Source organism: Corvus kubaryi, unplaced genomic scaffold (assembly GCF_017639235.1).
Source record: "Corvus kubaryi isolate FWS band 111438036 unplaced genomic scaffold, C.kubaryi_AGA036_p1.0 split1-65, whole genome shotgun sequence".
NCBI lineage: Eukaryota > Metazoa > Chordata > Aves > Passeriformes > Corvidae > Corvus > Corvus kubaryi.
This window is the reverse complement of record NW_024582080.1, coordinates 1,507,532-1,534,180: the sequence shown is the minus strand read 5'-3', so window position 1 is coordinate 1,534,180 and position 26,649 is coordinate 1,507,532. Positions and strand designations below refer to the sequence as shown.

Below are 26,649 nucleotides of genomic sequence, written 5' to 3'. Positions count from 1 at the left end.
GCCCATCCCCAAGCACTGATAGCAGCTCCCAGCCAAACTCCAGCAGTTTATATTCTTATATAAGACATTCTGTGGGATGGAACATCTCTTTGGCCAGTTCAGGACACCTGTCCTGGCCATGCTGCCTCCAGATTTTGGCAGAGCATGAGACAGTGAAAAGTCCTTGATTGAGAGTAAGCACTACTTAGCAACAACTAAAACATCAGTGTGTTATCAACATAATTCTCATATGAAATCCAAAACACAGCACTGTACCAGACAGCTGAAACCAGGACAATATCAGTGCAGTTCATTAGTTTGTTGAGTTACACTAAAATTTTACAAAAACTGAAAACAGAGCAGAGGACTGCTCACTGCCCCACTGTGAATAAGAGTACCTTGGGATGAGGGGTCTGATATTCACAAGGGCATGAGATCCTGCAGCTCCCATACCAGCTAGGAATAGCAGCAGGTGTTCAACACCCCTGAAACACCAGGTTTTGAGCTTAAAGCACATGAATCCTTGAATGACCTCCAAGTGGTGAAGTGGCTACTCTCCTTTTGGGAGTAGCAGCCATTTAGAGCATTGATAAAGATTTGGGAAATGAGTTCTTGGTGCTGGATACAACTATAAAAAACATACAAACTGAATTTGGGTCTTACCAGAAATTCTTTGTTTTACAGATGTACAAAAGTTAAATGTAACTAACCTAGAGCTGAGAAAATTTCATCTCTTGGCAGGTGTCAAAACTATAAGCCAAGACAGAGAATGAGAGTGAGACCTTGCTTAAACAAAGGGTGAAGCTTTAGAGATGTGGCATTTATCTGTGCCACGGGGTTGTGAAACCAACTCATTTTTGACATCTCACACATGTGCAGAAAAGTGAACTTGCAGAAAGGAGTTATTTCAAGAGCTGAGTGAAACTAGCTGGCTCAGTTGGCAGAGTTTTTCTGTCAACTTTCTTATGTTTTGCTGCATACAGTTCTATACTCCAGGAGTTTTGTTTTGAGTTTTAGCTTCAAACAAAGCAAAACTGATTGTAAACCACTGTGTTTTGACTTTTCATGTTGAAACTATATCTCACACCGAAAGTTTCAAAAGCAAAGCGTACAGGACTGGTAGCCTGGGGTAGCTCAGCCTGTGTTCAAGCTGACTGACTGAGGGTCAGAGACAAGTTCTCCTTACAGCAGTGATGCTGATACCTGGTTTTTCTGTGCGGTCCCATGTCTGTATGAAACTACTCAAACCCATGCAATTTTATGTCGTTTTCTTCCAAGAATATTAGAAGAAGCTTATAGACAGAGTCGTCCGATTAAACTAACATTAAATAGTGGCAAATCAGTAATTTTTTTCTTAATAGATTTGTTTCTAGCTAGGTCCAGTAAGATAATTATAAAGGCTTCTTCAAACAGAAATCCAGACATACAGATAGCACTATTTTCTGCTAAATGAATGCTGCTTGTTTACCTGTATCTAATCAGATATGATTTGCCAGAAACAGCATGGCAGTGTCCAGAAACACCTTCTTGACAGAAGCTTTCCTTTATTTTCCACATTAATGTTCTCAGAAGCCCTTCAACCCAATTGTTAACACATTGGAGTATTTTAAATGGACACAGAAAATAATTTATATCTGATTTACAACAGCATTTATTATCATATTTCCATGACCATCATTTAACTTTCCACTATATTAATAACTAAGACCAATTTTACCTAGCAAGCAATCTAAACCCTCAAACTTGACAAAAATATCCTGTGCTTATTTCTCTTTCTAACCATCAAAAAAAGTCACTACAACAACCCTGGGTATCAGCATTTTTTCCTGTGTGATTCACTTACACCAAGCAAACCCTCTAGACCTACAATTTTCCTTTTTTGAATTTCTGCTTAACCAATATGATCAACAGGTCCCCTTCTCTGTGGGTGGTGATAATGTCAGTACACCACTGCCCAAATAACCTTTCCCTATAGGGAAATGCTAACATTTAACTCTTTAAATTTAAACCATGTGTATTTTGGTCTCATAACTGCACTCTGTATTAACTGCCTTTTGTTATGAATTTGTATCACTAAAAATCTTAATGAAACCAGTTATTGGAAATGTTAAGTGCAGTAGACATCTAAAATTGGTGTATGAGCTAACATATTTAAAGGGTGACTAAATATTTTACCCAACCATTGTAAGCATGTTTTCAGAATTACTGATGACACAGCTCTGCATATGTTCAATGTAAAGATGTGTCTCAGAAGAGCTGTTCCTTCCAGCCCATTCCAGGGAACATAAACAATGGCTTTCAAATGGTTTCTATCTCTTTCCTTCAACTTATCCAGAAACATAAAGTGTCATTCAAGTGCTGCCTACATGAGACCTCCACCAAGAAGAGCAATTTCTGTGTGCATTGATCACTTCCATTTTCCCTGCTGGTATTCCCTGTGAGAGGCGCTGCCACTGCACATGGTCTTTGTATGCATTGCCATTGGGTGACCACAAATATACAGCAGCCAGTGTAGGAAAAATATTGGTATTTGGGACAAATTCTCAAACCACAGATTCAACGGTTTCCCCGAACTAAATTGTTCCTCAGTAAAATTTAACACAACTGCAAATATTAAAAAACTAATACATGGATTAGCTCTAAAACTGCAATTGTATTAAAAAATAGTGGAGGGGAGAGGTGGAAAGACTGTATAAAATTTTTAAGTGTTTTCTGTAACCTCTAGAAATGAAACAGTTTATTTAATGTTTACACATATGATTTAGGTAGTGTTTACACAGTTCTATACTTACGGTCATTGTTTTAATTATACATTTCATGTTTCATCATGTAGATGTGTTATTTAATACATATATAATGTAAAAAAATTATCTTTGGAACAGTATTTTTTAAAACAGATACCAACTCCCAGGTACAAATTAGCACTGCCTTTTTTTTTTTTAATCTGAATTCTGTAGCAATTTCCATAAACTATCTGTTTCACTGCCCAGAATATCCTCCAGTCCCCTGGACTAATATTAATAAAAGGAATGTATTTTCCCAGTCTGTCTGAGGAAGGCTACAGGGGCTCACAAATTATATTTTGAAAAAACAGTCATCTGAGATAGTTCCATCACCTCAAGTTATTCTGTGGGCTTGGTCACAGATTTCAGGGTGCTTAGGTGTTAGCTCTCCAAGGCTTGCCATAATGTGAATTCTTTCCCATTTCACAGTCTTTCCATTAATTCCCAATCCATAAACTTTTATCACATGCCCTGATATTTGGTAAAATCTTTAGAAATGCCATTATACCCTTCTTAAGAGACAAACCATTCCCAGTTCTCTGTAGGAGTTTTCTTCCACCTTCATTCAAGATCAGATCCGCAGTGATCAGAGATGAATGACACCAAGAGGGTATCTGTTTCTTGTTTCAAACAACCATTGCAGCCATGCCTAAGGAGTCCATCCTGAAAAAGATTGATAAATACTTTAAAAAAAAAAAAAGAACAGAGTTCACGGAAACAGTTCTCTCTTTCACTTGCAAACTGTAAAATTAATATCGTGCTTTACTAAATCAGATTTTATGATTGCTTTGTAAGTCACCATCCATCATGACTTTTTCTGTAACCATTTTTTTAACTTCTACAAAAGTAGTCCAAATTCCTATCAATCATAATGCTAGTGAGTGATCTTAAAAAGTTCACAGGAAAGTGTTCTTTGTCTACACAATCCTAATCAATGCCTGTGGTGAATTTTATCCAGAATTCACTACTTTCCATTAGCTTTAATTTTATTTTAAGATGAGTTATATATTTTATACATATACCATATATAATTTTTATATATTATATACAACAAATTGCTCTTGTTATAAAATAACAATTCAGAAATGCTCAACCCCACATTGTGCAATTTATATATAACTATACTAACTAGTATAGTCAAGACTTTTAACTTCCCTCTTATTCAATAGACCATCAAAACTGGACCTCATTAACATAAGTTTCTAATTGCGTATCTAATTAATGAATTCTTCAATTTAATTTCTTTAATTAAAGAAGTATTTTTTTAATTAAAGAAATATTTCTTTAATCCCTTCTATCCAAGTGTCTGGTACCTGAAATTACCGCTTTCTTCAGCAAAATTAGGTTGCTGCATCATGCCCAAAACTGGGAATTAAGCTTCCTTTAGCCAGACTCTTAAGAATTTTGAACCTCAAACCACTACAGTCCTGATGAGAAGACCCAGGCTCCTGGCCAGGACCTTCCATGGTGCATTCGCTCAACAACAGCAACTCCCAACACACACACACAGGTTCAGTTCAGCCACTGTAATTCAAAGCAGACCCTTGATAGCATCCCATTGAATACAGCACCTCTGTCCTTGTTAGATATGAAAGTACTTTCCTGCCTCTATGCCTTGTTAACCTGACATAAAACACTTTTGACGGAATTACCTTCCCAGACGTGATACCTTTAATTTTGTTAAGCATTTGCAGAGGCATATTACCTTTTACAGCAGTTTTCTAAAGTGGAAATTCAGGTGCCTGAAAGAAGGTACCTAATGCCTGCAAGAATACCCTGGAGTATCCAGGATATTTGTGCAGGGCTGGCACAATGTGGGACCTACAGGTGACTTTTGACCTTTGACAAAATACCACACCTTTGAACTGGCACTGAGAAGCCAGATGGGATCCCTATGGGCTCTAAAATGCACAGGCCTATGTTTAGGCACATGGGTTTTTTCTAAAACTAGTAAAATAAGCCACCAAAATTAAAAATCAAAAGAGACTGAACATAATTTTATATGATTTCACTTAATTAAAAACCTGGGGGAAAATAGCAAAAACCTTGAAGAAATAATGACACTGAACTGTGCCATAAATCAAGTCTCTCCTGATGGGAGAGAATTTTCTAAAAGTCCTTGCAAGGAGTTTCAAAGATAAACCGAGACTTTTCCTTGAGTTTCAATGCTGCTGGATAGTTGTTTATTAAGTCTTATCAGAGGAACAGAGCCACTAGCGTGAGCCAGGTACAGCACAGAGCACAGAAAGCAGGAGAGAAGTCTCTAATTATTAAGATTTACACAGCCTTTTAAAGATAATTTAACCAATGGTTACTAAAAACATATATTTTCACTTTCCTACCAATTATTCAGTAACACAGCCAGGAACTGCAGAATTCCCTATCCAATCATTACACACTACTTTTACTGCAGAACATGGAGTAGTAGAAGAAGGAGAAGAAGGTTTAGAGAACAATAACAATCCTCCATTTTGGTATTTTTCACTCTTATCTATTTGCTACAAAGAGAAGCCCAAAATCTCTAAATTTTTCACCCTGTGACAATCTTACATAGTAGTCTATCACCTAATTCACACCACTGTATTTTCTAGTTCCTGTCTGACCTTTGGTAATTTTTTCCAAGGTTTGAGGCTAAAACAGTGTTGTTCAGGGGGGTAAGAACCCTTAAAAACAGGCAGAGAAATATTCTCAGCACTCTGGGTTCCTACATCTCCCCCTCCTGTTTGAGCCAAAAAGACTTCCTTGGCAGCTTTGTCCATGGCTCTAGTCTAGCACAGTGAAGTATACAAGGCACACATACTAAAAGAATTACAACAATAGTTAAAACATACAAACCTATCTTCAGAATTTTTCTCCATAAGGATGTAAGGTCAAACCAATTGAACAAATCGTTCAACAATGATCCACTTTCTTCTCCAAGTTTAGCTATTCCATCCTCTAATTGCCATATACTTTCATGGATGGATTTTGAATGATCTGACAAATTCATACAACACATACCTTCAAATTCTTCACATCCATGTCCATGCACTAATAGAAGATAATCAATTGCTGCTCTTTGCAGAGTCGCTTGTCTCTCACACTCTGAACATCAGTTAACATATCGCTCAGTGCGAGAGAGACAGCACGAGAGTTCTTACTTAGCCAACAGCGCAATTGATCCAATTGTCTTAAGGCTGCTCCTGCAGCAGCACCAGGCAAAAGGAGAGCTGCAGAAAACCTTTGTCCAAAATTCCAAGCTGCAAATTTGTCATTACAATCAGATTTATATTGCTCATCAAATCTTTTCTCCCTACTCTTATGTTCTTTTATCACTTTTGCATTAGATGTTAGCAAAGAAAGCTTTCCAAAGCTGCATGGACCACCCTTGACATTTGAGGGAATTGCAGGCCAAATTCTGTCCCCACAAATGAGAAACATCCCTCGTGGCAATTGCAATGGAGCCTGGTTGGACGGTGTGTTCATCTTTAAGGTTGAATTGCACCAAGATGTTGCATTTCTATATATTTCGTAATTTGGAGTGACATCTGTTACCTTGTCTTTATTTTGTTTCAACCCTGCAGAACTGAATACTACACAAAACTCCATCTTTATTGAACCAAGAATTTCCAATTCCTGAGGTTCGTAAGGAGCCTCCAGAAGGGATTTGGTCCAAACATCCCAACTTTCCACTGGATTTGAAGCGAATTGTGAAAGTTTTAGATTAGCATTTTTGGAAGGTGGCCATTTGTCTGCTGGTAGACTGACCAAACATATTGAAAATGGTTTCATTGGCCTTGAATGAGTTAGACAGATGGTATCTAGGCCTGATGCATTGGCCAAAATCTCCCAGACATTTTCTTTTGGTTGTTTTACTGGGAAAGCTGCATTGCTTAAGGCAGTCAGTGAGATGATAAGGCACAAGTGTAACACCTGATTGAGCTTCATTCTCAACAGCTTTATCCCACATAGGAATCTCTGATCTTTAACACAACTTCTACCACACTCTTACATACAAAATTTACACCATTAACTTTCCCACTTTTTACATAAGACTCAGTCCACAGTTCTTGCACAGAAAGACAACTGATGTCTGTGGCATCGACAGTAGTGTTGACACTGATTCACGTCTGCGTGCTCACCTCCTTGTTCCTGGAGTCGATTCCTGCTTGTTGCTGGACTTGATAAGGTTTCCTGGTTTTTGCTGGAATCCACTTCGGTCCTGCACCTGTTGAGACACAAGCATACCCTTTGCCCCAAGTTATTAGTTGAAATGCACTTTCAATTTTCCCTATCTCTGGATTTCTGATCTAAACCAAAGGGTTTGCCTTTAACTTTGCCTATATGGTGTTGGAAAATGTCTAATTATAAGCGAATTTGATTCTGCAAAAAAACTGGTTTTTAAAAAATTTAAAATGTACAGCGCTTTATTCAAGCTCATTTGAGGCATAGCCTCTGCCTCCCCCCTTTTTTTGTTTAACCAAAAAGGGACTTTAAAGTTTGGTGTGTTCTTTCAATAATTGCTTACCCTGTAGGAAAATGAGGAATACCGAAGGAGTGATGTGCACCCTAACTCATTAAGAATTTATGTAGCTCTTTTGCTATATAAGCTAGACTATTGTTTGTTTTTATCTTTTAAAGTATACCTAATGATGCAAATGCTTGCAGAAAATGCTGACGTGCACGTTTCGCTATTTCTCCTGTGTGCAAAGAAGCAAAAACCGCATTGGAAAATGTATCCACTGGCAGATGGATATTTTTATATTTTCCAAAAAATGAGTATTTGGCTTTTGCCATTCTGTCAAGAGCCTTTTGAGCCTCAGGCGTAAGAGTCCTGGGAGACATGATGTCACAGTCTCCTCTTAGCAAGTCAAAAACTGAAGCAAGTCCATCATTGGTGTTCTCCAGTATACTGTATTTTCTAGTTCCTGTCTGATCATTGGTAATTTTTTCCAAGGTTGGAGGTTAAAACAGTGTTGTTCAGGGGGGTAAGAACCCTTAAAAACAGGCAGAGAAATATTCTCGGCACTCTGGGTTCCAACAAAATAACTTTGTCTAAATCTCATCCTTTCCTGTACAAAAATCTGCTGGAGATTATCATTGCTTGTTATCTAGATCCTATAAAGGCCATAATGAACTAGTCATATTCACAACACTTTTATACTTTCTGAATTCAAATTTTAGAATACCACTACATTTTCAAAGTTAAATACTCAAAAACTCAGCAAACATTAATACAGGCTCCATGCAAACCAAAGAATACAGCTTTTAGCTATTTTAGAGTGAAGTTTTTAATTCTATGTTTATATACTATTTTTTCTCATTCAGCAACTGAGTGCTTGATACTGTTCACAAGAAAAGTGTTGTTACATTTGTAATTAAATAACATCTTGGAAAAGACATGGCTGCCAACAGCACAACTATTTTACATCACTTCGTTGCAAATAAAAATTCTAAAAATGTAAAATCAATTCCCACTTTAATGTGCTCCTTGCAGCCAAGCCTTGGAACTTGTTTTCATGTTTTCCCTCAAGCAAATTTCCCTTGATTCCAGGAAGAGTTTGGCGGGCCATCATATCACAGTAGCACACAGTCCTTTGTAGTCCTTCTAGAAATGGCTGAGGAGAAGGTAAACCTGGCTGAACCAGTTAAACAGAAGATGATTGAGATGAAGTTACAAAAAAGAAGTTAGATACAGGGCTAAGATGTAGCAGGTGAAGTATTTCTAGAGGGGTGTGGAAGCTGTTGCATTGATGTTGTATGCAAGGCAAAAACAAAGGGTGCACACTTCTGCTTGCCTCTGTTTAAAGTAGATCAATTTAACTTAAAGTGATGCCAGGGGATTGGAAAGCTAAGCTTCTGGAAGAAAGTAATGCAAATTGTGTTTGTTCAGGTGAGGATGCTCTGGCCCAGACCTCTCAGCTACATGCTGATGCAAATGGTAGGGGGAAAACTATTTAATGTAAAAGGACAATAGAGATACAAGGTATCTGAATAAATGTAAAAGACAGAAAAACAGAAAAATATTTATAATCATCAGAGTTGTGATGGGTTGGAACAAGCTTCCAGCAGCACACAGGGTGGTCAAGGCATGTCCTGCATGGATTTCACAGTAAGTTTGGTTTTAACAGCCAAAGACTAGACTTGATAGACCAGGAGCCCTCGGTAATGAACCAGCAGGGTCTTGGTTCTTTACAACTCTGCCACAGCTTTCTGACTGTGATCATGAAACATCAAAAACAGTCTCTGTATATTAAGGGAGATTGCAGCTAATACCCAGATGAACACTTACAGGAAAACATAAATATTATAAGAGACATTAAAATTATTATGAGATTATTTTCTGCTTGAGGCTTATTTATGGAGTAGAAAGTTAAATACTACTTTTGGTTGCTTCAGACTAAATTCTAAACATTTCTGCTTTCAGTTGCTTCAATGAGATTACTCCAAGTTTACCTTGAAGTAAATGAGATCTGAATTCAACACCGTAATTCTTTGTTTCTTGTGGGAAGACTGATGAATATTGCTGATTTCATAGTCATGGGGGGGAGGGGGGGCAGTGAGTAAGCAGTGGTAAACACGTCACAGAAAACAGTAAAAAGCAGAAGACAGCTTTACGTCTGCCCTTTGCTACTTATAGGTCAAGATTACACACTGAACAAAGATTATTAAAAAATGCAGACCAGCCAGCTTTCACTTGGTTTTAGTTTGGAGTAAAGTAGCCTTCAAAAGCTATATTTTAAGCAAACTTTTTTTTTTTTTCCTTCTTTGTCACAGCCAAATTCTCCAGTTCGGGAATTTACAATATTTTCCTTTTTCCAGAATGACACCTGCTGGTGGGAGAAGCATGGATGAATTGCAGATACTTCATAGGTTTGATAGTTGCTAACCAGACATATTCTCTGAGCATGCTCATCACCTGGGCGCAGGCCAACTTTCGAAAATAAAGATTTGGAAACTGTAAAGGTGCTATAAGGAGTATGTTGTAGAAGTAATATAGTTTTCCAATATGATTTAATGCTTGCTCTTAATAAACCACGAAGCTACCTAGTACTAAGACAGTGCTTCCATGGTGTTTCACTGCTGGACACTAGCCCTATTTCAGGAAGCCCAGAGCATTACTATGTCAGCCAGAAGGAAACCCTCCCTACCCAATACAAAAAGCTGCTGGGCTGCTTCAAACTCTCAACTGCAAATAAAACCAGCTGCTAATGCAACTTTTTGTGCTTACCATCCCAAAAGACTAGATCTCAGAGACAAGTAGTGTGCACACGTTCCTGACTCGGTATGGGAGGACACAACTGTGAGAGACAGAAAGCAAGGTGTACCTTTACCAAAACTGTGACAGATACTGCTCAACACACCAGGCAGTGTTAGGCTCTGTAATGGGCTTCCATATTCACAGCTCCTCAGCTGCTGGGTCAGTTGCCACAGCCTCCCCTACAGCTAAACCAAGTCAGACCAGAGCTTTTCACTCTTCCAACACATTTACAGCAATATTCCTAAAAGTGATTTCCAGTGCTAAGAACAATATACAACTCTATTTCCTTTTTCTGAGCTGCATAACTATCTACCGTCTTCTGTAAAGGCAATCTGAAATGTAAGGTGTTCAAGACCCCGAAGAAGACTCTGAAATTAGACTCTAATCTAAACTGTATGTTTTAAACACTACTTATGAAGAAATTGCTGTGGAAAAAAAAACTAGTTATAAAGAAAACTACTATATATTAAATTCAGAATTAGAATTCAAGCAAACCTTTCAAAGTATTTACAAGACCATAGGCAAATAAACACATTCAAATGTGTTCCCCTTGGATAAATGAATACATAGGTGTTGTTAGGGCATACCTCATTGTAACATCAGAAGGCACACTTTCTTGTTGATTACACTAGCTTGTTGATGGCATTAGACTGCAATTTAGGAGATTTGGTTTCTACACCTGGATTTATCATTGGCCTCCTTTATGGCTTTGAATGGGTAACTTCACAGCTCTGTTCTCTCAAGTATCCTGTCTGTGAAAAGAAGGTAGCATTGCACTATTCTCATAGTTAAAAGACTGATTTCCAAAAATTGATTTTATTTTGGTAAATGCAAACACATGAAAAGGGGGTACCTTTCTACAAACTTACTCATAAGACACACAAGACTTGAAAAGATAGTTTAGATCTGGAGAGTTTTTTAAACATTTTTTTTGCAAAGTTGATCAGAGTTTCAGTCCTATCTATGGTTTTACACACTTCTGTTTGTACTGTCCTTGTCACACATTTAATTATGACTATCAAAATCTGGAAACATGGTTACTGCAGTTTATCTTCCTTAACCTCCTTAACAAAGCAATGGCTTCACAAAGAGCCCAGCTGCATCTCAATGCTTTCAGAGTAGCCCAGGGTAAGCACTTTGCTGGGAACAGTAGCAGGCTGGAAGCAGGAGAGACTGAACTAACACCAAATCTGTGATTGCCTGGACATCCCCACATGGTTTGAGCTAGCTGAAAAGCAAAGAGGAAATTGCACAAAAGATGCTTGTGTAAATAGGTTCCTAACTTTTAGTGCTGGAGCCTGGGAAGCTTTACTGAAACAGGTTTTCTAGCTGCTTCCACTTAGCTCAGGGAGTGTCTACTTGAGCACACCATTATCAACAATTGACCATGACCATCTCCATTCTGTGCTAGAATCCAGCAAAAAGACACTTCTAATCCCGAAGGGATAACACTGCTTTTTGTGTCAGATTAGAGGTCAGCTTGAGTTTGAGCTCAGGTTACTGCTCACCCTTAAGCAGTCATTCCAGTTTTTATTGCCATACATGGGGAATGAAATGCATGCACGGGATACAAATAGCCTGGGATTCAAATAAACCTCTGCACAAGGATAAGAGCTCTGAATTTGGCCACGTTTTTCTCCTCTCTACACTCTATCTATCAAACTCACATTGCATGGAATAAACTTGAAGTTGGGAATACTTTCATATCTCATTCCCTTTATTTCACCTAGGACACTCTTAACTTCAACCCTTTAAGCCTTGCTCTCTGAGATGATGCGGGAGATGTGTGTGATTGCTATAGACCCCTCCAACTTCTTATTCAGCAGCTATTGGGAAACTGGTTTGGACCAGAGCACTGCAGCTGCAATGTTTTTAAGCACTCTCATCATTTCTGGAAATGTGTTTCCAGCATTATTTCCCATAGAAGCCCTTCCATCCCTTCCCCCACCACGCAGCATATGCCCCATGATGAGTCACAGCTCATCCAAACTCCCTTAGCTGCTAAACCGCACTATGACCAAGAAGCTCTTCCTCAAAGGCATTCTGGCTCCAGCTGACCTCCTCAGGGACAGCCACAGGCTCTGCAGAAGTAACCTCTAACATAAAAGTTAAACATTATTTCAAACTGATACACGCAGAACAGGACATAACCAGATATGATACCATAGTTTCATTTTCTCACTAGTTTGGCATGTGTAGCTTTTCTTCTGCCCAATGGACACGCTTTTCTCCCCCCTGTAACCAGCTTCCTCCAACTTTAGTTGGTTCTGTACTTCTAAGAGTACTTTCTTCCCCTCAAAAAATATGTCCTTGCATTCCTCTCTTTTGTCTCAAGCTTTCTTTACTTGTCTTACCTACATAATTTCTGTATTTGTAAGGGTTTTTATCAGGATGTACTTTTTCATTTGCCCCAGAGAAATTTGCCTTCTTCCAACCATAGTCCTTTGCAGTCAAGTCAGAGAGAACTGTTTATCTGTTGCATGCAGTAACTTTAGGCAGCACAGACACTCTGCAGCCCCTTCCCAGGGGGGAATTTGTCCCACAAGGATGAATACCAGGTAACATATAAGTTTTGGGAAAGTCACTTACTCTATACTGGCCTGAAGGGGTCTGGAAGACCCAGTTTCACAACTGGGGAAGTGAGTCCATTTCTTCAGAGTACTAAAGGCTGGTGAATGCTGAGAGTCTCCAGTGTGCAAGGGGATGCAGGGGCAACACTGGGAAGTGAAATACTGTGCCAGGAACCACAGCTCCTGGAAACCTGAACCAACCCCTCCATCTGCACATCTGTTTGTGGGTCAGATCTCATCACGAACACAAGTATGTGCTACTCTCACCACCCTTGAGGAAAGCCCACTGTGCTTTTTCCTGGGCAGAGTCTTCCTGTCCAGACCACAGGGCAGCAGAGAAGGTGTACACTGCTCTTTCCTTCCCTTTGGGAATGGTTGTGCTGTGTGGAAGTTTGACTGCCAAAAGTGATACAGATCCAGAACCTCAACAGTTCCCTGCACAGTGGAAGTAAAAAGGTTCCTGAGTGTTGCATATTTTTGTATTTCTGCTTTTTGCATTGTCTTTTTATACTTTCTACACCTTTTCTCTTTCTTGGAGTTGTTTGTCACTTTACAATCCTACCCGGAACACCAGAATGACACTTGTGGTTCTCCATCTAAAGACAAATGCTGTCAGCCAAAATTTCATATATTTTAAAGTCTGGTAAGAGCAAAGCAAGAGGGAATCCACACTGTGAGTACTTCTGCATCTGCGCAGGACTGCTAAACACTGCAGACTGCACAGTATATGATGTCAGTCCATGGGGGAAAAAATCATAATTACCTGACCCAAACCAGCAGATAGACTCAATCAAAAAATTGCTATTTCCTATTTTTCTCCACCTTGCATTTCCCCTATTTCCATATTTGTCTTCTCCTTCCCAGAGATATATTTTATGGGGATATATCAAATATGTTGATGTACCACGGTTAGTTTTTACAAGGTGTCACTTTTCCAGTGACATCAGATTTTGTACAAGGTGGCGGCTTTTTAAAAATTAATTTTCCCCTCCTCCCCCACATTTACTATATAGAAATTTTGTTCCTTCAATATCTCTTTTAAAGCTTTGCACCCCTGAGGTTAGAATAATAGGTTAGAATAATCTTCACACCAATCTTTCCTCCCTTCATACACAGAGGAACTGTCTTGTCCCATGGTCCCTTTCCTCTTCATGAGATATTCACACATATGGTTTCATATACCTGTTTCATCTGAATTTTAAAAAACAGTTATCCCTCTACCCTGATTGGAGCCCATGAACTGTCCTAAGCTTTGTCCCCTCTTTGGCTGGTTATCTGCCATTTCCACACCCTCAGTAAGCCTCCAGACTTTGCCATGTTGCTAGATCATCATTAGTTTATCCAACACAGATTATAGCTCCTCTTCACAGCACAAGTGTCTTTCTCACATTTTTTCTAGATAAGAACTTTTTGGTATTTTTCTCAAGCTCCTCTCACTTGCTTTTACTTTATTCCTACATATCCTGCCTCTGAGAAACAACTTGCTATTCTGATCCCTCTTTTTCCTCTGTCCTTGCATTATCTACCAACATCTTTTCTGTGATGATTACCCGTCAAATTAGAAAAGGTGCTTTTCCCAACTGTCTTTTATCTTCTATTTGGGATATAAGCTCTAGGTAGCTTTCACATCTGAAACTTTAAAAACTTTACACCTCCTCCACATTTCAACCCGAGGCTCCTCAGTTTGCATGACTTGAGTAATTAAATCATATAGTTTATGAAAATTCTCCTCTTCAAAATCGGGAGCCTTAATTACAGTTCTGTTTCTATTTAGTCTTATATTTAGTGTAAACACAGTAGACTTGTGAGCATTTGAAATTTCTTTTATTTTTATTCTTCCATAGAAGCCATGGTGGTCCTCAAAACTAAGGCAAAACAGGATTGGCTGAGAGATCATTTGATGAAGTATTTCACCTACCATGTTTATAGGTTCCTTGAGAAATAGGTCCCTACTTCTGCACACCTTCTTCCAGCCTCCATCTAGCAAGTCTAAGTCTCACATAGACACATCATTTCCAGTTGTCATTTATTTCTCTAACTATACTACAGAGATCTCTGTCCATGTCTAGACTATAAAGATGAACTAAGGGCTACAGCAGCCATCTGGAATGATTTCTACAGGTTCTCTTTTACTAACTTTTACCAAAGTAGTTTTGACACATACAAATTTTGTCTTAGACCAGCAATAAATACTAATAATCTTTTTTTTATTATTGTTTTTTTAATGAGGAAGAATTTATGACACACTGGGTTTTTTGAGAAAGACAGTATACAATATTTCCAGGTCACTCCCAAAGCAATTGCATCACTGGGCAGCAAAAACCCCAGGGCTGCTGGACTCTTGGCTGCCTTAACTCTGGGATACCTCAAAAAAAGCAGTCTCCAGTGAAGCCTTAGGGAAGGATAATCAGAAGGGGCAGCAGCCTGAGGACTCAGTAGCCTTGGGGAGGCAAACCACAAAGATCTGATCTGCCACCAGTCTGGCAGGAGGCAAGGGGAGGAAGCAAGAGAGCTGCTAGCCCACCGCATGGACAAGGTGGGAGCTGGCTATGCTAAAGCAGAGGAGGCTTGGGGGCTGGAGGGAAGAGGTGATTATTTACTACCATGCCATCAGTCTGATCAGCCCATCAGAGAGCCCAGGGCTGGCTGGTGGGAGCAGTGGGGCCCAGGCAACAGCCCCTCAACTCAGTTCCCTCTGAGGCTTCAGTGGAGCTGATGCACCCCAGGGACAGAATTTCCACCCTGCACAAGTGTCATTTTCCAACTGAGCATGGGTCCAACCAAAAACTTGTGGCAAACTCTTACCTGCAGCTCTACCAACTCCAGTTACCAACAAAATATCTAAATCTTTCACAAGTATCAAAAGTGTGAAGCAAGACCCATATTTAAGCCACCAAATGAGTAATATCTGAAGCAGACTCAACAATAAGCTTGTGGGAATTTTCGTCTAGCATTATAAACTACGACAAATTACCATATCTAGCCAGATCAGACTGCTGTGCTTGTTACAATAACAGGAAAAAAAGCCGAATTCTGGGAATCTTTTTTTTGTTGTGGTGTACTGTCACTCACTTTCACTAACACAATAAAAAAATGATGCCTGGAATTACAATAGCGTGGTGGAAACTTTCTACTACACTGCAGTGAACCTTAAGGGAAAACATGTACATATGTGCTACAGATATTACGTGCATTTCCAGGAACCTTGTCAAAATGGATCACATGAAAAAAACTGAGACAATCAGGAAGAAAACTGTTTCATCAACTTCTTCCATTACTCATACCACAGGGCAGATGTAAGATCAAAACCAAAAGCGTAATTTTTGAAAGCCTTTTGAAAATTTGAACATTTGGCTGGATTTCTTACCTTGTCACCTCCATGAGCCCCAGAGAAAATGAGAAGTCTGTGATCTTTCAAGAAGGAAAACACAACCTAAAATATCAATGCAGTTCAGGATTAGGTCCAAACACCAAATTGTTTAATTCAAGAACAAACCACATTGCACTTTGCAAATGCATCTGCAAACAGAATTAGGATATGATGAAAAAGAAAATTCTCCTTGTGGTTTTTTGTATATCATCCTTGCCACTTTCATAATTAGAGGACATAGGCTACCATTAAAGTCAATTGCAAAGTTCCCGTTGACTTCAGTAGATGTAAACCAGGCTTTAATATTATGTTTTTCAGTTTTCTTGAGGTTTAAACACCTCATAAAATAAATTTACAGATGAACTAGTAAATGTACACTTACAAAGAAACCTCCTAAGGAGTCCCTGAAGCCATAGTTTTAAATGTTGCTACTCATTCAGTTTACATCAGACAGATTAAGGGACTGTCAAACATAGATCAAGAATAGCAATAAGAAATGCTGAAAATATACTCCAGAAATATAATTTTTAAAATATCATTTGATACATATGACAAAACAGACTTAGAGGAGGGTTTTATATTATGTTACATATGTCACAAGCTCAGAAAACCCTATCTATTTTTCTGCCTATCCATTTCAGTGATCTGTAAAGAAAACATATACCATATATACAGCAAGTTCTAAGAACTCTTTCAAAAAAACCACTCACATAAAAATGCAAGAAAAGCAAATTGAGAAAGAGAGTAAAAGTGTGGTATTAGAGAGAGTCTAACCGATGAGAAGTCAGAAATGCCACCATGCAGAGCTGACATTTTCTACTATAGAGCTATGTGCCCATTGGGCATAATTTTTGATCTCGCAGACTTTCCACAAGTAAAACTCCAATTGGCTTCAGTGCAAATGAATGAACTGCAGGATCTAATTAAGCCTGCTGACGTTTGAAAAACAATCTCATATGCTGCCTGAATATTTCAGTGAAATTCAGAGATTTTCAAGATAGTTTGCCCAATTCATTGACAAATAATTATTTATAAATATTTATAAGTATAAAGTAGAACTATAAACAGAAGGTGAGCATTTGATGATAAACAGATATAAGGAAGTAATAATTACCTAACCTGACTTGATGAAGGCTTTATTAGATGGAACGTCATAGATGACATTACCAAAGAAAGAGTTGTGATTGCTGGATGACATTTGCACAGTCATCTTGTTCCAGATACTACTGGAACAAGCAGAAAGGGTCTTTTGGCAATTGATAACCACTGGAAAAATGTCTGCCCATTACCACACAGGAAGACAGTAGAAGAGGCAAGGATACTGTCCAGCTCTCCAGAACAGACTTCAAATACCTAAACCTGGAGATCTTTTTTTTCTTTTTCTACCATGGCCTGTTTCATTCAGAAAATACCTTGCACCTTCTCAGCAAGTGAGCTAGAGTTCTGCAGTTAGCATCCACCAATCCTTCTCAGTGCTGCTTCATCTCCAGAGCAGATCCAGTAGATATAGAGATGAGGACATATAAGTGAAAACACAGGCAATCACAAAACTAGAGTCAGTGTTTCCACGCAAACATATGTTGGAAGCACACAAAGGTTGCAGAGATCATTTTGTTAATCTTAATTTTAGGATACCTGGTCTGCAGCTTGAATATTATCTTAATGAGGTGTTTTGAATACATTTGTTTTTAAAAATAAAGTAATAATTCTATTTCCACTGTGTGCATCATACCCACAGAAACCCACCAACTAGGATGTTGCCTTCAGGCTACACACACTAGTGGAGAAATGGTCAGTAAAGAATCACAGAACCATGGACTCACTCAAGCTGGGAAGGACCCTCAGGACGTTGTGTGTTCCCACCCCCTGCTCAAAGTGGGACTCGTTTCACCATTGGATGCGGTTTCTCAGGGTCTTGTTGAGGCTATCCAACTCTCTATGTGCATTCAGGCTAGTGGCAAAGAGAAACTATGCTGGAGGCTTGTCAACAGCATACAAACTAAAATTTGGGAGCCCTAAAATGCATTCCAGCTCAGGAGGGACTGGCTCCCTATTCCCGGTTCCACTTCAGAGCATCACTGCGGCTCAAAGTAACACCCAGGGACAACACTACAGGGGTTGCCTCAGTTCTGGCCTCTGGTGCCCCCAGCTAGTGACTGTTCAGTCATCCTGTGAGGATGGTGTATGGAAAGTCTGATCATGGGAAGGAGCTGTGCAAGGCGGAGAAGATGAAATCTCTGGAAATATTTGCTGTTAGGCTTTATTAAACCTCTATGGGATATTTGGTAACTGTGTTTTTTTCCATGTCTTGAAAGCGTTGACCAAACTTGAAAGGCTTTGTGAGGATGGCAAAAGGCACATACCTGATTCAAAGGCAGGGAAAAGCCTGTCTTTGCTCAAAAATACAGGGGTCAGATTTTTTTTTTACATAAGCAAAAATCTAGCCCTCTTCTTATAAATAATTCAATAGTTCACTTTTCATTTCAAAAATTTAAAAACTGGAGACTGGCATTGAATAAAAATAAATTTAGACTAAATATATTCACATTGGCAGAGCTCTGGAAAAACAAAAAAAAAAAAAACTAAAACAGAATATTAAAACAGAAAGCACTAGAAGACCTTCATCATGGCCAGAGCTGCCCATCCTGCCTGTAATATTTTTTGTTAAGCACTTTGGAATCCTTAGAAGTGAACAGAACCATATCTCTGAAGCTGCTAGACTGCATTTCTCTGCTTCCCATTTCTTCTGCAGTATCTTACTGTTAATTATTGTCATTATAAACCACAGCTGGCTGGTGGGAGCACCAGTCAAGTATGTTTTCCTCTGGAACTAAACTCCAGGAAAATAAAAAACTCTAAATATGCATTGCATGAGGATTAAAGACAAGTTTAGAAGTTTGCTTCCAGAGAAAATGCTGGTGCATTTAAACTGTATTAATGTACAGGGGAGGGAGTGCCAAAGGACGAGAGCACTCCACAAATACAGCTGCAATTCCATCAAGTCAGAGCAAGCAGCTCCTTGCCTACAAGATGAGGTAAGTAAGGGATGTAGTGTAACAGCCTACAGAACACAAATGGATCTTGCAGTTCTATCTGGGCTGTGAGACCCCAAAACTAACAATATTAAATACATCATACATACAGGTTTTGTATTCAGCTTGGATTTTATTGAAAGTCCTAAATTCTGATTTTTTAAAGAGTATTCTTTTTATTATTATTATTATTATTATTATTGGTTGGTTTTTTCTGAGCTTCCAGTATGCAATGTCACCAGCTGGTAAGGGATCACTCATGGACTCTCCATCCTGTCATACTCAGTGGTGTTTGCTACTGATTTCAGAGGAGCAAGATTTCACCCCACAGGAAATCAAGGTAAATGGGAAATAATACTCATTTCATTCAATTAAATAGTAAAGCTCACATGTTTTCAGGATCTCTGTCCACAGACACTTCCTTTTTCTGTCAGAAAAATGCAGTTGGGAGGACGTGTAACCTAAAGCACAAAAAAAGGTGCTACAACACAGAGCGAGACAAGGGGGCCAAAGCTGTAAATTCCTTCCATCGACATGGTAATCTGTATTTGTAAAAGGCCAATGCTGAGCAGTGAAAACAGAAATGCATAACCACATCACATCATTCCACTGCCAGAAATATTCATACTAATTTCCACCATCAAACACACAGTATGATTACTTAAAAGCTTTTTTAACTTATAGAAACAAAATCCTCAAGATGGAATAACTTCACATTTTCATATTCTGTAACATGAATATACATCAAATTGGCAACAATCTGTACCTTGTGTACGAGCCTCGTTCAGGGTCATTAACATGGAATCAACTCCTTGCCATAAGTAAACACCTCTTTTTCTTGGGTTTTATGTCAAATATTGAAAATTAATCTTGCAAGTCATTTTGAGCCAGCAAAACAGGATTGACAAAGCAAGCACTGTAGTATGGTATCTTTTATTAGGCCAACTTAGAGTTCAAAAGTATGCAAGCCTCCTTGACCACACACAGGTTCATGTATGCAGAACTCCAGGCTGGACCCATAAAATGTATTAAACTACTTGCTTTGTCATTACCTATATATACATATAACATATATATATGTATATAATGCATATGCATACACTTTTGAAATGCTTCAGAATAAACTGTTCATCGACATGGGTTTAAAATAACAACCCTGAAGGACTTCTGTGGGTTGGCATGTAATCTTGCTATATATTACTGGATTTAATAAAGAAAATTTATCAGTACACAAAACAAATCCTGCTTCTGATTTCTATTGAGGTCTCATTCCTATGAAAAAAGTCATAGTAATAATGTTAGCAACCATACATTGTTTGCTGTTTATAGTAATAACAATGAAAATACCTGGCAAAGATACAGCACAGTGTTTCACATCAAGTGTTTTACAAGGAATGATACACAGCATCACTAACCTTGTAGTAGCTATGATACTTCAGGATGCTTTATGCAGGTAAGACCCATTCTAAAAGGGAATCTCTTCTGCATAAGAATTCAAATGTTTCTTATGTTGTTATGTGCCCCAGCAAGGTGTGTGCATCACCTGCTCCCTACTCAGCTCTGCTTTCCATCCCACAAGCACATAAACAGATCACCACCATGTCATTCAGCAGCTCTCAGTCCGCAGGACAAGCCTTCTTCCCCCAGAACAGAAAGGCCAGTGGTGGGAGCTACATACAAAGAACATATTAAAGAACTGTGACAGAGGCAACTCCTCTTCTTCCTTCAAGTTCTGGCATCTGTGAAGCACTTCCTGGGTGTTTCATTAGGAGTGCTGTCACACCAGTAAATGCAAGCCATTCATTGTTACAAAGACTGAAGAACTGGTGACCCTCAAGCCTTTGGGCTACCAGCACACGTATGCTTCATAAATATGAGTATCAATGACTGCACAGTGTCTCTACAGCCTTCAGCTACTGCAGCTCTGCCCGCACAGGCTGTGGCACTGCCTTGCACTGCCTTGGGGTGGGTTTGATCTGGTAGCATCAAATGTGTCTCTGATAAAATCTGATAACTCATTTTGAACGAGTCTGAAGTTGATGCTACATCTTCTTAGATCTGATCTTGAACAACAAAGGCTGTTTGAGACCAAAGAACATCACAGATTTCTAGAAGAGCTTTGTCTGGCTATGGCAGTATGCTCACAAAGGATCAACATGTTGATTCTTCTGCTGATGAACTGGGTCATGGGAAAAAAATATTGGTAAGTAGATATACTGATTAATAAGAAATCTGAAACCATCTTTAGAATATACTTAAGATGTGGCCTCAGTGTTACCCTATCCACCTGAAAATAATATGGAGGATTAGACATGAAAGCTAGAACGCCATTTATCCCTGAGCTGAGGTAATGGCTACTAAAAATGTGGATTTCATTGACAGATGATTTACTGAACGTGATGACAGACGCTCAAACACGGCTCCATTAAAGATAAAAGCAACATACTTAAATCTCATGAGGAGGGATTTTTTCTTATTGGTAGACAATGTATGTCAAGACCTTTAGAAACTAAGGAACCACATAATGAGAAAATAACAAAGAACCAGCAGTCATAAGTGTCTGGCTGAAGTTCCCACTAAATGGGCTTTGATAGATCATTTTTTCCCGACAACAAAGGCATCAGAGGGATTGGTTGGATTCTAGTTCTTCACTACAACCTATGATGAAAAAGACTTCCTGTGGCCAAATGAAAAGACAAGGACAGCACTTTCTCCCTGGAAATGTGGGTTTGTTTGCACTTCTAGTGAATCTAGTTCAGAGATATCATCCAAGAATGTTGGTACCATCAGGGCCAAAGTGGGGAGATGTAGATATAAAAATGTCCCAAATATTGGTACATTATGTTCTTTGAAGATGAGAGTTTTATCAGTGGCTGAGAAGATACTGAAAATCTAAAAACTAAAATTAGTTATTCTCTTGCTTCTGAGAGTTCATACTTCACTGCCAGCTGTAGTGCACTGCCTCAGTCAGCCTTAGTGTTTGGTTTCAATGAGTGTGACTCAAAGGCTAGCACAGAGCTGCCCCCCCTTTCTCTGTGGGCCTCAGTGACAGCTGACCTCTGCGACAGTACTGGTCTTCTGGAAACACCAGTCTTGGGTGCAGCTGATGAGAGTGGGTGGCCTCAGCCCTCTCATTAACAGGACACAAGAAGAGAGAAACAGACACTTCTAACATGTGGCTCTTCTCTCCAAAAAGGAAATGTCAAAAATAGGTAAGATTAATAACTCCCCAGAAGTACCCACTCCTCTCCTAAGGTGACATGCTTCGATACAAACATTCATATTGCAGACACCTACAATTAGATTAGAAGAATCCCACCTCAGACATCTGCATTTCAGAAGAGGAAAACATTGGAGCCTTATAGCACAGATGCACCTAAGAGGTTATATTATCATCTTGTGACATACATATCATACACATCACAAAGACTAAAATTTTGACTCCCAAATCTTCACTGAACATTCACAAAGAATGTCAAACTGCACATTTGAAAGGAATGCGGCCTATTTCTCGAGAGGAGAACAAAAATTATGTCCATTATGTCATACGCCTTTCACATATGTCTTAAAGCCTGAGAATTTCATAAAGCTGACCACTAAAAGGAATTGCACATTCATTAACTACTATATTACTTATTTTCCAACAAACACAGAAAGACACCTATGACAAAAAAATATAGTAACTACAAATTACAGTTATAATAAACTATCCCTAATTAATATATCCAAGCAAACACTAGGAGTGATCTACTACTTTGCCAACGAACAAAAAAGTAAAGATTTGTAAAGTTTGGGGCTGCTTTTCACCTTTGGATAGAGTCTTTGCAGAGAAAGTATACATTCTCTGATTTAACAGACTCAAAGAAAAATAAGCTTTTAATCTTGCTCTCTAACAAGATTCCTCCATAATATTTTCATAATTAAAAACTAGGAGTAGGCAGGTGAGAGGCAGAGCTGTTTCATGTGAACAAAGAGATGAAAAAAAAGGCGTAATTGGGGCTCCTTCTTCCAGTTCCTACAGATCAAGCTATAAAATTGCTGTAATGTCTTCCTAGGAGAGTTTTATTATGTTATTTTGTAATGTCTTCCAAGCTAGAGTAGACCCAAAGGCTTCCTTTGTTACGTTTACACTGAATTAGCATTAATTAGTGATGAAGGGTAAAATAAATTACATGTTCCGGTGACCAAATGTAGGTGTCTAAATAAGAGTGAGATGAATTGTCTCTAAGCTCCATTGACTGTATTGACTAGTTTGACTACCTCAGGGGAGGTTCACATTGGATATTAGGAAAAATTTCTTCACTGAAAGATAGGTTAAGCATTGGAACAGGCTGGCCAGGGAAATGGTGGAGTCACCATCCCTGGAAGTGCTCAAAAAATGACTGGGCATGGCACTTGGTGATATGGTTTAGTGGGCATGGTGATATTAGTTCAAATTTTCGACTTGATCTTGCAGATCTTTCCCAACCTTAATGATTCTGTGATCTATGATTGTACGACTACGAAAGACATTTAAACACTAAACTCACATGTGGACATCTACAGTTACCTAAAATGTAAACATTTAACATCTCTCCCAGGCCTCACAACTCCCACTGACAGATAGGTGAATATTCCAGACTAGCTTAGTGATGAATGAAATTACCCTAAAAAAAGGAAATAGAAATGGTCTTCAAATAGGAGACAATTATACTGAGACAAGAATAAAATTCTACACTTGGGCATCACTTGAAGGATGATAGGCTAAGGAACAATTCCGAGAAAAAAAGATTAATAAACTGAAGATTAATCAACAGTGTCAATTAGTTATAAAAAACAAAACAAAACATTCATAATATGATGGGATGTAAACCTCACAAGGCATATGAAGCAATCCTTCATTCTGTTTGTCACAGGTGATACTGTTTGCAGGAATGCATGAGGAAACATGGAAAATAGAAGTAAAGCTACAAGAATGACTCGAGGTCAAGAAAAATAAGTTATTCTCAATCTTTTTCAAACCAAGATCCAGAAAAGGTAGCAAAGTTGCAGCAAAAGAGACTCAGGTTGCAGATCAGGCTTGTATGTGTAACTTGCACATATCAAAAAGTACAGTTTTCTAAAATGATTAAACACTGGATTTAACTACCTTGAGAGGTTCTGCAATATCTGTCCTTGGAGGTCTTGGAAAGCAGGTTAGCCAAATATCTGTTACAGAGGACATAGGATATTTAATGTGCCTTGATCAGAGGGAAGGAGTCGATGACCTCATATCTGCTCTAGCACTGCTTTCTGTAATTCTGTGGTAACAAATCACTGTAGAGGCTTGTCTTTGACTAAAATACTGTGTCGTACCCAGGATTAGAACACTCTATCTTTTCTCATTCTTTTAAATAACACCAGCCAGGAATTTTGGCCTATTCTTCAGACAAAAAAAAAACAAAAAACAAAAAACAAATCTCTTTTAAACACCCACATAAATAGGTAATAAAATCATACAATTTTGGATTGGAAGGGAACTCCAAAGACCATCCAGTCCAATCTCCCTGTCATGAGCAGGGGCTTCTTTCACTAGATAGAGGTTGCTCAAAGGCCTGTGCAACATGACCTTGCACACTTCCAGTGATGGCGCATCCACAGCTTCTCAGGGAAACCTGTGCCAATATCTCACCACCTTATAGTAAAAAATTTCTTCTTTATGTCTAATCTAAACCTGTCCTCTGTCAGTTTAAAACCATTTCCCCTTTTCATTGTCACTACTGTGTCCCTCTGTGTTTCTTAGAAGTTCTCTTTCTATACTGAAAATCCACAATAAGGTCTATCCAGAGCCTTCTCTTCTCCAGACTAAACAACCCCAACTCTCTCAGTCTTTCCTCATAGCAGAGGTTTTTCTACCCCTCTGATCTTTTTTGTGACCCTTCTCCGTATCCACTCTAACAAGGTCTTGTCCTGTACTGGGGAGTCCAGAACTGAATGCAGTACTCCAGAATGAATCTTACCAGGGTGAAATAGAGGGACAGAATCACCTCCCTCCACCTTGGCCATGCTTCTGTTGATGCAGCCCAGGATACAACTGGATTTCTGGGATGCAAGTACGCATTGCCACTTCATTTTTTTTTAATCAATGAGTCCAATTTTTCATCAATGAGTATCCCAAAGTCCTTCTCTGCCATCTCAATCCATTCATGCCTCAGCCTCTATTGATATTGGTGATCGTTCCAACCCAGGTGCAGGACCTTGCACTTGGCCTTGTTGAACTTCATGAGGTTCCCATGGGGCCAGTCCTCAAGCCTGTTAAGGTCCTTATGAATGGCATCCTTTGCCTTTAGCAAATAACTGGAACTCTCAGCTTGATGTCCTCTGTAACCTTGCTGAGGGTGCACTGATCCCATTGCCTATGTCCTTGATAAAGATATTAAATAGTATTGGTCCCAGTATGGACCCTCCAAGGACACCACTCACGACTGGTTTCCACTTGGACATTGAGCATTGACTCTTGGGATGCTGCCATCCAGTCAATTTCTTATCCATCTAACACTCCATCCATCAAACCCATGCCTCTCCAATTTAGAGATAATAATGTTGTAGGGGATTGTATCATAGGAATAACAAAAGTCCAGGTAGATGACATCCATACCTCTTCCCTTGTCCACTGATGCAGTCACTCCATTATACAGTACCACTAAGTTGGTCAGGCAGGACTTGCCCTTGGTGAAACCATGCTGGCTACCTCTAATCATCTTCCTATCTTCCATGTATTTTGACATATCCTCCAAGAGGATCCTCTCCATGTTCTTAGCTGGAGATAACACTGACTGGTTGGTAACTGCCAGCATCCTCCTTTTTACTGCTTTAAAAATGGGGGTGATATTTCCCTTTTTCCAGTCACTGGGGACTTCACATGGTTGCCATGAATTTTCAAGAGTGATGGAAAGCAGTTTGGCAGCTACATCAATCAATTTCCTCAGGACTCTGGGATGCACCTCATCAGGTCCCACAAGGTTGTGTTCAGGTTCCTCAGCTGGTCTCAAACCTGTTCTTCCCTTACAGTGGGAGGGACTTTGCTGCCCCAGTCCCTGTCTTGAAGTTCAAAAGTTTGAGAGATGTGGGAAGGGACATCACCATTGAAAACTGAGCCAAAAGAAAGCAGAGGAGTAACTGAGCCTTCTCCATGTCTTCTGTCACTAGTCTTCCTATTTCTCGGGGCAGGGGGTGGTGGTGTAATTCTGGCAAATGTAAAGAAGTGCATAACCACATTGTTGTTGAATCTTTAAATACAAACTGAGCAATTTCATCGTTATGTCTAAAAAATTCACACTCACATTTACAGCCACATCAATTACATAGCACAATAAACATATCATGTGTAGCAGATACAAAGCTGTAAATCCAACGTCATTAAGTACTTTTGCACCTTAAGTTGCCTGCAAAATCCCTGAAACAAAGGCACCAAAGAAAACTCTGAAGACTCTGTTATATATAAACACCACTTTCAATTTCTTCAGCAACTTCCCTGCAGAATAATGTTATTACAGACCCAGAAATATGACCTTATTCTTCAACCTTTTCAAAACAGATGGGTTGGGGGATCACCATGAAAACCGCAATTTCATAATCTTCTAACATAACTGTTAAAACCCTAGGCTTTCTCAGAAACATGCTGTCCATTTGCACTGAGTTTAGGCAATTTTCTGGC

The 26,649-nt window shown here is 39.1% G+C and overlaps 1 long non-coding RNA gene across 28 annotated transcripts in view; it reads right to left on the bottom strand.

Moving 5' to 3' along the window:
* Positions 1–955: 955 nt before the first annotated feature.
* Positions 956–26,649, bottom strand: part of LOC121657877 — a 91,426-nt gene continuing 65,732 nt past the window's right edge. For 7 of the 28 annotated variants that reach the window (XR_006013748.1, XR_006013753.1, XR_006013776.1 and 4 more), the window contains 5 exons: positions 24,103–26,179; positions 17,355–21,153; positions 15,940–16,005; positions 6,884–10,754; positions 956–3,425 (listed from right to left, as the gene is read on the bottom strand). This is a non-coding gene — a long non-coding RNA (uncharacterized LOC121657877). The remainder of the gene's footprint in view (positions 3,426–6,883; positions 10,755–15,939; positions 16,006–17,354; positions 21,154–24,102; positions 26,180–26,649) is intronic. The other 21 variants (XR_006013763.1, XR_006013749.1, XR_006013756.1 and 18 more) reach the window with 21 other exon arrangements.